We start from the raw sequence: 14,164 nt of genomic DNA, 5'->3' as shown, positions 1-14,164 counted from the left end.
GCTTTACATCATCAATGGACCCTGACAAGAGTTAGTCCAATTAATCCTTTCCTTGACACAATTTTCAACTAGTTCCCTTGCTTCTGTTTGTTTTCTACAAATTAACTACCACCCTTTGCTTTCTTGTCTATTTGGGAAGTAATTTAAAGTAGGACCCTAAGATAATTTAAAGAATACTATCGACCTTGCCTGTATTTCACTGCTTGTTGCTAGCTACTACCTTACAACAGGATTTTTGGATTCCCTCTTTTACAATTTGATTCTGCTATGTAGCTCATATTTGAGAGGCCTCTTACGGGCTAATAATATCTTCTGTACTTTGTAAGGAAATTTAAAAACCAAATGGTTACTTGTGCCATGTGTTCCTTGTTTTTGATTATCCTCTTGTAATAAACGCAAGAAGAAAATAGGAGCAAAATAAAGCCATACTATTCTTTTTTTCACAACATTTGACCTATAGCAAAAACAAGCCTGGCCAGCCATGGTAGCGCTCTCCTGTAATCCCAGCCACTCTGGATGCTGAGGCAGGAGGATGGCAGTTCAAAGCCAGTCTCAGCAACTTAGTGAGACTCTGTCTCAAAAACTAAAAAAAAAAAAAAAAAAAAAAAACCTGGGGATGTGATAAGCTGTTAAGCATCTCTGGATCACTGCCTGCGTGAAGGGGCGGTGGGGTAGGTGTCTGGCTTGGTTTCTTTTCCCCAAAGCCACAAGGGAGTTGGAGTGGTGGTGGGGAAGCACTGAGTCTAAATTATAAAGAAAAAAAGAGATGATGCAGAATGTCCAATGGTAGGAGTATCGGTTGTAACAATCAACTGCTGGAATTTAAAAAAGAAATGGGGTGGGGGTGTAAGTGCAGAAAATTGCAAAAAAAAAAAAAAAAAAAAAAAAAAAAAAAAAAGCAGCAGCAAATAATACTAAGTCCAAAGAGCATAGCCAGGTTAAACATAACCCATCTGGTTGAGTAAATGAAGTTTTGTACAGTATTGTTATAAAAACAACTCAATAATCTAGGAAATTAAACTTGCTATTTATAATAAGGTTAATTTTTGTATTAGGAAGGGAAAAGCCATATAGCATTTTCCCAACTAGTAATTAATAGCAGGAATTTTTTGACACTGTCCAGAATATATGTTCCACAGTCTTTGTCATTTGGAAGTTCCTACAGTCTAAAATATAATCATTCTTCTGCCATTAAGACCAATTCTTCCTGCAAACTGTCATGACAAAGAAATGATGACTAGCATTAAAAAGCACAAGATGCATCCACAAAAAGATAATTACCACTTTCCTAAGCACCTATGGATTACAAGCCTCAGGGAAATCTTTCAAGGTTTTAAGAACTCACATCCCATACTAAAAGTGTCTGAACTTGACACCAAGGAAGTTATATTACTTACCATTATGAATCTCACTTTTTCTTCACCTTGGGTATCTTACCACAGGACACAGCTGGAATGTCAAGTTTCCTAATAGCTGTGTTGCTTAAAATATATGATTCAAATAGTGGCTATTTTATTCACTCAATCATTTGACAGTCATTTTTTGAACATGTATATTGTGTTAGAAATAGTCTTAGCTATGGATTTAAAGATATGGAAGAACATAATCCTTGCCCTCTAAAAAGTTCAGAGTCTAAGGAGCACAGGGAGTAATGTTTTCTAAAACTTTTTGATAAACAACCCTTCTCAGTTTAAAAACAACAAAAATAACAAATTTTTGAACACACACTTCTGACATATATTTATTCATGAATTTTGTACATGAACTATCAAATGTACATTTTAAAACATGACAAAGATAAAATTTAAAAGAATAATAAATAATTATGAATGGAATCTTTTGCTATCCATCTGTATGAAAATGAAATTGGGCCTATATATTTCATCACTTACCAAAAGATTAATTCCAGATGTATTAAAACCACAAATCTTGGAGACTACATATATAACCTAGATATACGGAGAAACTTAAACAAGACCAGAAACTAAGAAGTTAATAAAATAACATATTTGACTTGTTTTGAAAAGCAATTTTGGAATCCAGGGATACAGCTCAGTGATAAAGTGCCTAGCAAGCTCAAGGCTCCAGGGTTCAAACCCTAACACTACCAAAGAAAAAGCAATTTTTAGTAGGATAAAAAATATAAAGTGATATTAATACACAATAAGTTTGGGGATAAATGTGCAACCTAGTGAGCAGACAGAGGTTAATGAATAGCAGGGAATAAGCAATTCTCTAGAAATTGGGCAAAGAACATAAATAGGCATTTAATAAAGAGAAAATCCATGTGGTCAATAAACTGAAAAAAAACATGTAAACTCACTTGTAATAAGAGAATGCAGATTAACATAACAATGCGAATAATCACTTAAACCTCATCAGGCTGGCAAAAATCAAAATGATACAATGTTACTGGTAGAAAATTCTTCATATATTTCTACAAAATGTAAATTATTCCAGCACTTTAAAGAACAACAAAGCAAAACCTATTCTTATAAATAACCTTTTAACCCAATAATTGTGACCACAAGAATCTAAAGCCTGTACACCTGTACACCTGTAATCCCAGCAATTTGGGAGACTGCGGTAGGGGGATTCCAAGTGCACGGCCAGCCTGGGCAACTTAGTGAGATCTGTCTCAAAATAAAATATAAAAAGGGCTGGGGATGTGTTTCAGGGGTTCAGCCCTCTGGGTTTCAATCTCTAGTACCAAAACAAAAACAAAAACAAAACAAAACTATGAGTTAGGTTATAAGGCAGAAGAGTGTTTAACAGTTCCATTGCAAGTCTCCTCCTCCCCCTCCTCCCCCTCCTCCTTTTTTTTTTGGGGGGGGGCAAGAGTCCTGGGGACAGAACCCAGGGGCACTTTACCAGTGGGCTACATCCCCAGCATTTTTCTTTATTTTGAGACAGGATCTTGCTAAGTTGTTTAAGGCCTCACTAAATTGCTGAGACTAGCCTTGAACTTGTAATCCTCCTACCTCAGCCTAACTGGTTGCTGGGATTACAGGCTTGTGCCAATGAGCCTGGCAGGTGTTTCTAAATAAACAAGCAGGAAGGAGAAACTGTAGATTGAAATAGATTCAAGAGACATACCCGCAAAAGTAACATGTGGCTCTTTTTGGATGTGGATTCAAATAAACCATCTAGATAAACTGTAAAAAACAAAAAAAGACATGAAGGTAAATTTGAACACTTATTTAATATTAGGAACTAATTAATGTTTTAGATGTAACAATGGTATTATAGTTATATTCTTAAAAAACTATTTATCATTTAGTGATATATAGTGAAATATTTATGAATGGAATGACCTGAGATGAGTTTCAAAAGAATAAGAGGAGCAACTAGGTGTGGTGGCACTCACCTGTAATTCCAGTGACTCAGGACGCTGAAGCCAGAAGATCACAAAGTTTGAGGCCAGCCTTGGCAATTTAATAAGAACCTTGTCTCAAAAAATAAAAAGTGTTGGATATGTAGGTTGGTGGTACTTTGTCTCTGTGTTCCATCCCAGAAAAAGGGAGGAAGGAAAGGAAAAATCAGAGGAGGGGAAAGCTTGTAGTTATATAAGATGTAGCTGTACACTGGCTGATGAATACAAGAGGATTCCTAGTACTATATTTTTGTGTATATGTGATATTTTCCATAACCACAAATTTCAAAACAAAACATAAAAAAGAGCCTTGTAAGTCAAATTAATCCCAAGGGCTGAATTTATTCATTCATGCATTTATTTATTTATTTATGGATACTGGGGATTGAACACAGGGGCATTTAATCACTGAGCCATATCCACAGTCTTTTTTTATTTTGAGACAGGATCTCACTAAGTTGTTTAGGGCCTCCTAACTTGCTGAGGCTGGCCTCAAACTTCTGATCCTCCTGTCTCAGCCTCTCCAGTCTCTGGAATTACAGGCATGTGCTGCTGTGCCCAGATCAAGGGCTAGATTTATAACAAGGAATATCACAATTTCGGAAAGGTTGTGGTCTCTTGACACATTTGAATACGGAACTTTTCTGTCACTTCATATGACAGTGAAGAGAAGAATATTCTTTTTAGAATAACCAAAATTATATGACAGAATTAAAATTGCTTAACAACTTGTCACTAGGCACAGTAAAAATATTCTTTTAATTGAGCTTTACAAGACTAAAGAAGATTAAAATCTTATCACCTATCAAAAATTTCTGCCTATTATTGTGATTAAAGGAGCTTTGTAGTCAATGGGCACTGTCTATATCCCTGACTCTAATCTCCAGTGAGATAATGTTGGTTTTCACAATTGGCCTAGACTGGACTGGACAGTAGTTCAACCTCTCCCACACACATCCAACCTCAATTTGTCTTAAAACCTCTGTGGGCGTGTCATTACTTTACCCAATGATATTTTGCTATCAAGGTTTTCCTGAATTCTAATGTAGGTACTGGAGCCCCATTTCAGTGCGTTATATTTTTTACATAGAGGTATTCAAAGCTGGCGGGGGGCAGGGTGAGGAATTAATCCAACCTCTCTTCATCAAATGAGGTGGCCATTAAACCCATTATGAGAAACAGTCTGTTGTGGACCTTTGACTGTTCCCTACTTTACTAACCAGTGGATCATAACTGGACGAATTGATTATATATCCTCCATTGTGATTATAGTGACAAGCCTGGAATTATCCTTGGCATTTGACAAATGTTACACAATAGGTTTTCAAGAATACTCTGAGAATGTTCACTGTGCAGGTTAGGAAAAGGAGACCCAGGGAGGCTGTCTTGGCCAAGGATACACATAGCTGACCAGTGGCATGGACATATTTTGAAATCGGTCTGACTCCAAAGTCCACATTCTTTCCACAACAAAATATAACATCTGTCTACCAATATGGATTAGAGGGATTAAATCTCTACATGGAAGGAAGCTCAGAGTTTGGTCACTTTCTATTGCATAATATACCTAAAAATGAATAAATCTCTTTCCCTAAAAATGGTATTACAGTCTTATTTTTCTGGGAATCTGAAGATATAGAGAAATCAAGGAACTTTTTCAAGGCCACACAGTTAAGTTAGAGAGCTCTGGCACTTTTTCCTTTTATTCATTAAATACTCCAAAGCAGATAAAGTTTTTGTTTTCTTGATTCTGTCAAGAAAGCTGAGTCATTAATCTGGGTCAAAAACTCCAGGATTAAATACATTAAAAAGAAAACAAAAGTCCATTTTTTCTAATATTCTCAAATGGATTGCCCTGTATCTATCTGTATTTGTTTTCAAACTTAGCTATGCAGAACAATCACCTAAGATTCTAAGTAGAGACTTGGGCATATATATTTTAAATAGCTCCACTGATCTTGTGGAAGAGACCAAAATTGTATAGCTATCTATTGCTTCCTAATAAATTGCCACGCAACTTATCAGCTCAACACAATATTCAATTATTTTCTCTCGGTTTCTGTGCATCAGAAGTCCATGTGCAGCTTAGCTGAATGTCTGCCTCTCTCACAAGGCTGCAATCAAGTTGCCAGCTCGGGTTCCAGTCAATTCAAGACTCCAGAGAGAGAGGATCTCCTTCCAAGTTCAAGTTCCATGGCTTTTAGCAGGATTTAGTTTCCCACAAGCTGATGACTGGAGGTTCATTACTGGCCGTTGGCCACAGTCCTCCCTCAGTTTTTTGCCATGTGGGCCTCTCCTTAGTGAAGCTCATATATGTCATTGGTTTCCCTCAGAGGAAGGAAAGAAGAACCAAAAACAAGCAAGCAAGATGGAAGCCACAGTCATTTTGTAACTTAATAAATGACATCATCTCATTCTTGCTATATTCAAGTCATTAGAAGCAAGTCAGTAGGTCCACTCTATGCTCAAAAGGAGGAAAACACACAAAAGTTTGACTACCAAGAGATAAGGCTTAATGGGGACACCTTATAGGCTGCCTATCACAGAGTTGTAAATGAAGAATTTAAAGAAAAAAACATGGTGGTAACAATATTTACCAGCTCTAACAAAGGCTAGATTCAAAGATTCTCCAGTAGCAATAAGCATACTCAGTACTGAGATCTTAGTTTTAAAGACCATTCTAGGGCTCCTTGGAAAAATGGCTGATTCTAGGATGGGGACAGAAATACAATATGAGCCTGGAGCATCCTGTAGATCTAGAAAAAAGGAGGTAATCAAAAGACAAAAAGGACACACAAGACAACCTAAAAGAGTTTCCAGTAGCCAAATCTGGAACAATTTGAGCAACAAATAAAAATCATAGTATAAATATAAAATGACATACAAATAAACGTATAAGAAGCTATAGTAAATGACTGAGTATAAATAAATGGGAAGAAGAGACAAATCTTCCTTATAGAGGAATTCCAAATAATGTATAGATATTGCCCTTCAGGAGTCGAAGCTTAATCCTATACTTCCTTGACAGTGGGCAGGATTTAGTGACTTGCTGTCAAGGGCAAGAATATGGAAAGGGGAAAAAATGCAACTTTATAATGGAGAAACTAGCAAACATGATGCTGATCAGATGATAAAAGTTAACATCATTATTAAATTATGCTGATATTATATGATGAAACAAGCATCTCACTATATTTTCCTCAAACCCTATAATCACAGTCCAATTATGTGTAAGTATCAGGCAACTCAAACCATGGGACATTTTACAAAATACCTGAGCAGATACCCAAACCTGTCATGGCTATATCAAGGTCATGAAAAACAAAAAAGTAAGAAATTTTCACAAACCAGAGGAGACTAAGGACACATGATGACTAAATGCAATGTGACATCTCGGATACGATCCTGAAAGAGAAAAAGGACATTAGTAGAATCTAAATAAAGTGTGCAATCTAGTCCATAATAATGTACCAATGCTGGTTGTTTCATTTTATAAATGTATTCTAGTAATATAAGATGCTAACATTAAAGGAAAATAGATGAGGGGTACAAAGGAATTTCATCCACTCTTTTTGCGATTTTTCTGCGAATCTAAAATAAGTTTACTAAAAACAAAAGGCAAAGTATCCTGTTTGTAACTTTAAGTGTGTTGACTGGAAGATTTCCCCATACATTAGCTTCTAGCTCATCACATTTCAAACCCTCTTTTTTCCTTCACTAGCCACATACTTCCAGTGTCAAACAACTATGACAGTCCATTTGTATCCCAGCATTGAGTGAGATGGTATACAGCTAGACTAGGAGAATTCCTAAAAGTCATTCCATTATTGGGAGAGACAGCAATAACTTATGGCGAAGTGGCCCAGATTCCAAAAATGTTCAGGGCCACTCCAAGGGCACTTAAGACAAAGGGAAGTGTGAAAGAAGGGAAGCTGGAAAGGAAAAACAGGTGTTAACTGGACTTTATTTGGACACATTCTTTTTAAAGTACAAGACAAGCTGGTCATGGTGGTACATGCCTGTAATCCCAGAGACTCAGGAGGCTGAGGTAGAAGAATCACAAATTTGAGGCCAGCCTTAGCAATTCAGCAAGGCCCTAAGCAGCTCTGTGTGACTCTGTCTCAAACAACAACAAAAAGGACTGAGGATGTGGCTCAGTGGTTAAACACCTCTGGGTTCAGTCCCCAGTACCAAAAAAAAAGTAAAGACAACATATGACCATGTGAACTCGGTACCAAGGTCCCCCTTTGGGCCATGGAAAGAGAAAATGAAAGTCAGGGCCCTGAAGCACATGCATTAACTTAGCAGTAAATCCACCTTAGAAGTATCTCAGAAGAAACAAGTGTCTTTGCCAGAAATCTGTCTGTCTATTGCACCCCCCATTCATTCAGCTCAGTTCTTGCTTTTCCAGTAAGCCTCAAATCAAGCACCCACTACTTCCTGAAATGTTCCTTAAGCCACCAGTAAGCTCAGACGAGTCTCCTAGGACCCTTTGTACTTCCATCATAACATGTGATCACATTTCTTAAATTTGTGTTTTTATCTCCAAATTACCCTGTAGCCTCACTCTAGGCGTGGTTCAAGGATTTTTGTTTTTTAAATATATTTGTACTGTCATAATAGGCTCCCAATAAGCCCTTGCTGAGTAAATGTTTTAAAGTTCTTGCTGAAGGAGGGAATTCCTTGAAGACTTGAATCACTTAGGGCAAGAACTTCTGAGCTCAAGCACCTACCCAGTAACCTCCTGGATCAACTGCAATGGGAGGGTAAGAGAGACAGCCAATCAGCAACAGCCTCTTGAAAAGCCAAAAAGAAATACAGATAGTCGTCTTCTACATGTTAATGTTTTATCACTCCTAAACACATTTCCTTGCTGAATTTGGCTAATTATACATGCAAGGATTATATTATCAGGACAAGATTAGGTATTTAAGTAGCATGTACCCCAATGAGCCAGACTACAAAGACACTGGACCTGAAGGCAGTACTGTAAAAATCTTCATCCACTTTGAGCAAACCCCCTCTCCTACTCCTCCCAAACAGAAAGGCACCCCGGACGTGAGGTCCGTAGTATAAAGATCTGCCGGGTGAAACCAAATTCCCACAGCATGGGACGAAAAGTGCAACACAGGTTAGGATTAAGACTCACAGCATAATACACACTTGCGGTTACCTTCAGAATGTGGGTCTTCCTACACACCTAGAGCATGACGTTTACAAACAAAAGTACTTCCCAGGGCGGAGCAGTGAAGACACAAAGCCAGGGCCTGGCGAAAGCACACGCCCATCACGGACTCCCGCGCGTGCGCACACCGACGGGGAAAGGTGGCTGCCGGCGCTGGAGGTGGTAACCACACCTTCCGCCCGCGGCTCCCCGAGCCCGCCTCCGAGCCGGAACAAACAGTTAATTGGTCAGCCTGATCCCGGCTCGGGGCGGGGATTGGCTGATAGACAGCAACGTCCCGGGACAGCCAATCTGAAAGCCGGAGTAGCAGGAGAAGGTGCTGGCTGCCGCGCGGCCGAGGTAAGTGAGTCTGGGGACTCGGAAAAACGGTTGGCAGGGGGGGAAATGAGGCGGCCCAGGGATTGACGGCGGTGCGACGCCGCGGTAACAGGGCAGGAGCTGAAGTAACCCGGGTCTGGGAGGCCGGCGGGCTTCATAGGCCGGCCGGGCGTCTGCTCCAGGATCGAAGGGAGGCAGTGATGTGCTAGACAGCGGGCGGTTCCGAGAGCCTTGGTGGGCCGGGTGCTTCGGTGGGGCTAAGAGAAGTCGCCTCGCCCACCGGACTGGGACTCGCTCACGCACCCACCTATCCTACGTCTCCTGCCCCTCCCCCGTCTCCTGACGGTCTTGGGAACCCCAGTTTCCGTGCTGGCCGCCAGGCGGCGTTTCCCCTCGGTGTTGTGCCCTCTCCTGGGCCTCGTGGAGCCAGCCTCGCGGACTCCAGGGGAGGAGCATACCCGGGGTTCTGCCTGGGAGGTTTAACCGGCTACACCTGGTTTGCATTGCGCTGTCACTGTTTGCCTCCCAGGACTTCCCAATATGTATTTCCCTGACCATGCCCAGAATTTGCAAGAAGCCCTAGAGAAGTAGGCCTTTGAGCGTTTTAAGAAATTATGAAAATCTTCAGACTATAAAGTTAAGCAAATAATATGAAGAACTCAATGTATGCCTCACCCATTTTCAGTAATTATTAATTTATGGCCACTCTTGTTCCCTCTCCGGGTTGTTTTGAAGTATGTATATGCCATATATCATTTCATCTCTTTTATGTATTCGCTTTTTTTCATGATCAATAGTTAAACTTTACCTCTAACCATTTGCTTTTTAGAGAAGTTGAGTAAAATAAGGCACACATTAAAAAGTATGAACACCGCTAATTTAGTTGTACTACAAGAATGTACTACAGGTTTCACAACCCTGTGTTCAGATTCTCAAAATCACCAGAAACAAAGGTACCAAATAATGTAGGCATTAATGTTACGCTTTGAGCAGTAATAATCATATTGCTAATTTCTGTTTATGGAATTCTTACTATGTATGAAGCCCTGTGCAATTGTTTCCACCAATTCGTATAATTTTTACAACAGTCTTATGAAGTAGGAGTTATCCTCATTTTACAGTTGAGGAGAAAAAGTTAATTTGCCTAAAAATTATGCTACTGAAAGGGGAGGGCTAGAATTCAGGAGGGCTACTCTTGGGCTTTCTCCTTGCAAAAATTTTGCTCTTTAACCTTAACCCAATATCCTAAGAGTTGAATAGGAAACTGATGTGTAAAATTATTTCTTCTGAGCTACAAATCTGTAATGGGGGGTGGGACAATAACCTGGAAGTGTGAGTACAAAACAATATTGAGAGGTATTTTTGTTTTTTTTTAAACAGTAAATGATTAATACAATTAACTTTGAGGTTATTAATAAAGTTCATAAACATAGTTTAACAAATACAAGTATTAAAATATTTTTATTCTTGCCATTAAAGGGGAAAGAAATAGGGGAAATGTACATAAATTCATTATCTCTACCATTTCTTTAGCACATGGCAAATACTGGATATTCATAGTGGTTATTTCATCTGTATCCCTCATCTTCCCAATATTACATTAGTTGAACATGGCTATTATGGAAGTAAATAGTATAAGAGGAATAAAGAATTACAAGAGACAGGTGGCTTATTCAGAGCACAGTAGAATAATCCTGTTAAATTGAAGTTTAGGCTGGGTGCATTGGTACTTGCTTATAATACCACCAATTTGGGAGGCTGAAACAGGAAGAGTGCCAAGTTTGAGGCCCACTTCACCAACTTAGGGAGACCCTGTCTCAAAGTAAAAAAAAAAAAAAAAAAAAAAGAAAGGTCAGGGGAAATAGTGTGATCAGTGGTAAAGAACTGCTGGGGTTCAGTTCCCAGTCCAAAAATAAATAAATAATTAATTGAAGTTTAGGATTCCTACCATAAGAGAGTGATTCAGAATTCTCAGAGTAAGGTCAGATTGCTTGTGAAGGAACTTGAGTCCATGTCTAAGGAGTTTAACTTAATGAACATGGAAGTGTTCAAGGTTATTTCATTGGAAGCTATTGAGCTGGCACTGTCAAACATAACTTTACCTGAGATGTGAAAGAATTATTGGGCTGACGTGATTGATGAACATAAAAGAAATAGATGTGGGTAACTGGTGAATTAATGGACATAAGGAAAGGAATGAAGAAAGCAAATAGCCTGAAAAAGCGGGGCGGGGGGAGACAGCATAGTACAGTAGATACTGAAGTACTGATAAACTTCAGTTTCTACAGTTTGTTTTCTTGGGCAGTCTTGCTGTATCACTGCTGTTCAACATGTTGATTTCTATTCAGCACTCAGATATTTGATTTTTTATTTTGTTCTATTGATAAAAATCACAAAATTAAGAAAAGTAATTAAAAAAATGACACTGTAATCCCATCTTCAAAAGATATCCATTGATGATGCTTTACTGTATATTCTAGCCATGGGGTTGACTGCCCATAGCTTGAAGCCTAAAGTGGCCTGAGACCCATTTTGTATGAACTAGAGCCATGAGCATTTTTTTTTTCATTTGTAAGTGATTGGAAAAAAAAATTCCTTTAAAAACTATTTTGTGACACATAGTAATCGTGTGAAATTCAAATTTTAGTGTTTTATCAGAATTGGTTACTCATGTTTATTTACATATTATCTATGGCTGCTTTCCCATTATAAGGATAATGGAGCAAGTTTGACAGACCATATCACCCACAAACCTAAAAGATTTATTTACTGATCTGTCACATAAAAAGATTTGTCAGCCTCTCTTCTTGACTGTGTGTGTGTGTGTGTGTGTGTGTGTGTGTGTGTGTGAGAGAGAGAGAGAGAGAGAGAGAGAGAGAGTGAGTGAGTTTGTTGGTTGCTGGAGATTGAACCTGGGGCTTCACACATGGTAGGCAAATGCTCAATCACTGAGCTATATTGCTATCCCTTGACCTAAATGAATATGTCTAAACACATTTATTTAGAAAAATGAGATTATATTCAGTGTTTTATGATACAGCTTATATATGGAGCATCTTTCATTTTCGGAACTAAAACTGTCATTTATTTATTTTGCAGTACTGGGGATTGAACCCATGACCTCATGTATGCTAGGCAAATTCTCTATCACTGAACTATATTCCCAGCCCTATTTGTTTATATTTTATTTATTATTAGTATTTATTTTTTGTGGTGGGGGGATGGAACCTTGGCCTTGTGCATGCTAGGCCAGCATTCTGCCACTGCCGCAGTCTGGCTGGGCACAAAATAACCAAGCTGGCACACAGCCTTGTAGGTTCAAACAGCAACCTTTATTCCCACTCTCACTGGTGCCCTAATCCCAGCAGTATCTGCCCTAATCCCGGAGCCGCCCTAATCCCAGAGCAGGGTCACCATTCAACCATTCCCTCTGGCAAAAATGCCAGGCGTCATTCTGACTAAACTGTGGCTTTCAACATGCCACCATGCTATGCCTCAGCCCCTACATTATCTTTTTAATGTCTTTCAGGTATGGATGAGTTACTGTTGTGTATTTAACCAACCTTTTGTTAGATATTTTCTTTTCTACTTTTTAAAAACTACTCATATTCTCAAGAGAATAACGTTTTCAGTTCAGATTCAGAGTCGGATTATTTCTTTAGGATGACTTTGTAGACATGAAATTGCTGAGTATAAACGTGAAAGCACTGTTATGTGTACATACTGCTAGGGCTTCCACCAGAAAGGTTATACTTTGCTCATGTTATTACCAATACTGAGGTGTCCCCATTTTCATCTTTGCTAGGTATCAAACCCAGGGTCTGTCTCATGCAAAGCACAGTCACATAACCAGCCTCATCTTTGCCAATTTCACAAGGAAAACGTTTATAACAGTTTAACATTTATTTGATTATTAGTGATATCCTTAAACATTTTTTTACATTTTATTTTCCATTTGTGTTTCTACACATTTCCAGGTGTATTCTATGCCTACTGATGTCCTATGCCTTTTTTCCCATTGGGCTTCTAATATTTCACTTAATGATTTGCAAGCACGTGTTCATCAGTGATATTCATCATTTGTTATATTAAGTTGCACATACATGGCTTTGCCTCTGAAAAGCAGCATAATGGATAGTAAAATTGCTATATGAAGAGCTGTTTTAGGGACGAGTACATGCCACCTCTAGATCAGTTCTTTCATTTATTCTTTTGAAGGTGTCAGCCAGTCAGGCTACAATCCATTATTACCAAATAAATTGTATAAACATTTGATACTATTTAACAGATTAGCTTATGCATCTGGATTTGACTAGCATGAGTTGGTTGTGGTTACAATATAAAAACTCAGACAAATAGGAAAACTCTGAAAAAACACATACATGATATTGTATTTTAAATATATAAGTATTTTTATAAAGCAGTATTAACTTTTTTAACCTTTAAGAAATTTTCTTACTTTTTGAAATGAATTTTTTGTATACTCGTAAATACTGATTTGATATGTAATATGTACTGGCAGTAGAGTAGACTGGTTTCCTAAGAGATGATTTTAGATATAATAGGAATCAATTTTATATTCATTTTAGTCATGCTATGTCATTTAATCCCAGTCTATTTGGATTCAGGTAGGGAGTGCAAAATATAGTTAAGTACATACAGAACAGTGGTCTTATACAATTATAAATGCAGCTAGAAAGTTCCTATCTCTGGTGACATCGGATCCATCATGTCATATGGCAATGCATTATGTGTTTGTGGTTACGCCAGTATAAACAAACCTGTGCTGACAGTTGTATAAGAGTACAGTGCACAAAATTATGTATGGTAGAGGATATTTAATAATGATGATAAATACTACTGGTTTATATACTTACTTTTCTATACTTCCTATCATTATTTTAAGGAATACTACTTATTAAGAAAGAAGAGTTTATTGTAAAACAATATGCTATGTTGCTGTTGCAGCAGCTTGTACCTTACATCCTGTGTTTACTTTATCTCTTGATTGCATCAAGGGGCCACATTGAGCGTTTAACCTTTACTATCTAGGTTTGTATGAGTACATTCTCTGATGTTAGCATAATGATCTCAGAATGTATTTCCATCTTAAGCGATGCATGACTATATTTTAAAATGTATTTGGAAAAATACTTTGAACTATAAGCTTTGATTGCATAAATATTATTGCTTAGGATGAGGCTAAATTTATATAATTTTTTAAAAAGTGAGTTGATTTAGACTGAACTATTAAGAGTATTTGAATATGGCAAAAATCATAAAGGATG

General features: G+C 38.1%; 2 protein-coding genes across 4 annotated transcripts in view; one reads left to right on the top strand and one right to left on the bottom strand.

Annotated features, from left to right (window-relative positions):
• ARMC1 (armadillo repeat containing 1) overlaps positions 1-8,683 on the bottom strand; it is a 36,788-nt gene extending 28,105 nt beyond the window's left edge. The window contains exons 1-3 of the mRNA XM_081265944.1: positions 8,547-8,683; positions 6,722-6,778; positions 3,097-3,155 (exon numbers count right to left, since the gene is read on the bottom strand). The gene's annotated coding sequence lies outside the window, so the exon portion shown is untranslated. The remainder of the gene's footprint in view (positions 1-3,096; positions 3,156-6,721; positions 6,779-8,546) is intronic.
• Positions 8,684-8,764: 81 nt separating this feature from the next.
• Positions 8,765-14,164, top strand: part of MTFR1 (mitochondrial fission regulator 1) — a 52,192-nt gene continuing 46,792 nt past the window's right edge. For 2 of the 3 annotated variants that reach the window (XM_081265942.1, XM_081265940.1), the window contains exon 1: positions 8,765-8,897. The gene's annotated coding sequence lies outside the window, so the exon portion shown is untranslated. The remainder of the gene's footprint in view (positions 8,898-14,164) is intronic. The other variant, XM_081265941.1, reaches the window with a different exon arrangement.

This window comes from Spermophilus citellus, assembly GCF_964194105.1.
Source record: "Spermophilus citellus genome assembly, chromosome: 14".
Classification (NCBI taxonomy): domain Eukaryota; kingdom Metazoa; phylum Chordata; class Mammalia; order Rodentia; family Sciuridae; genus Spermophilus; species Spermophilus citellus.
Note: the sequence above shows the minus strand (reverse complement) of the source record. Positions and strands in the feature narration are given on the sequence as shown.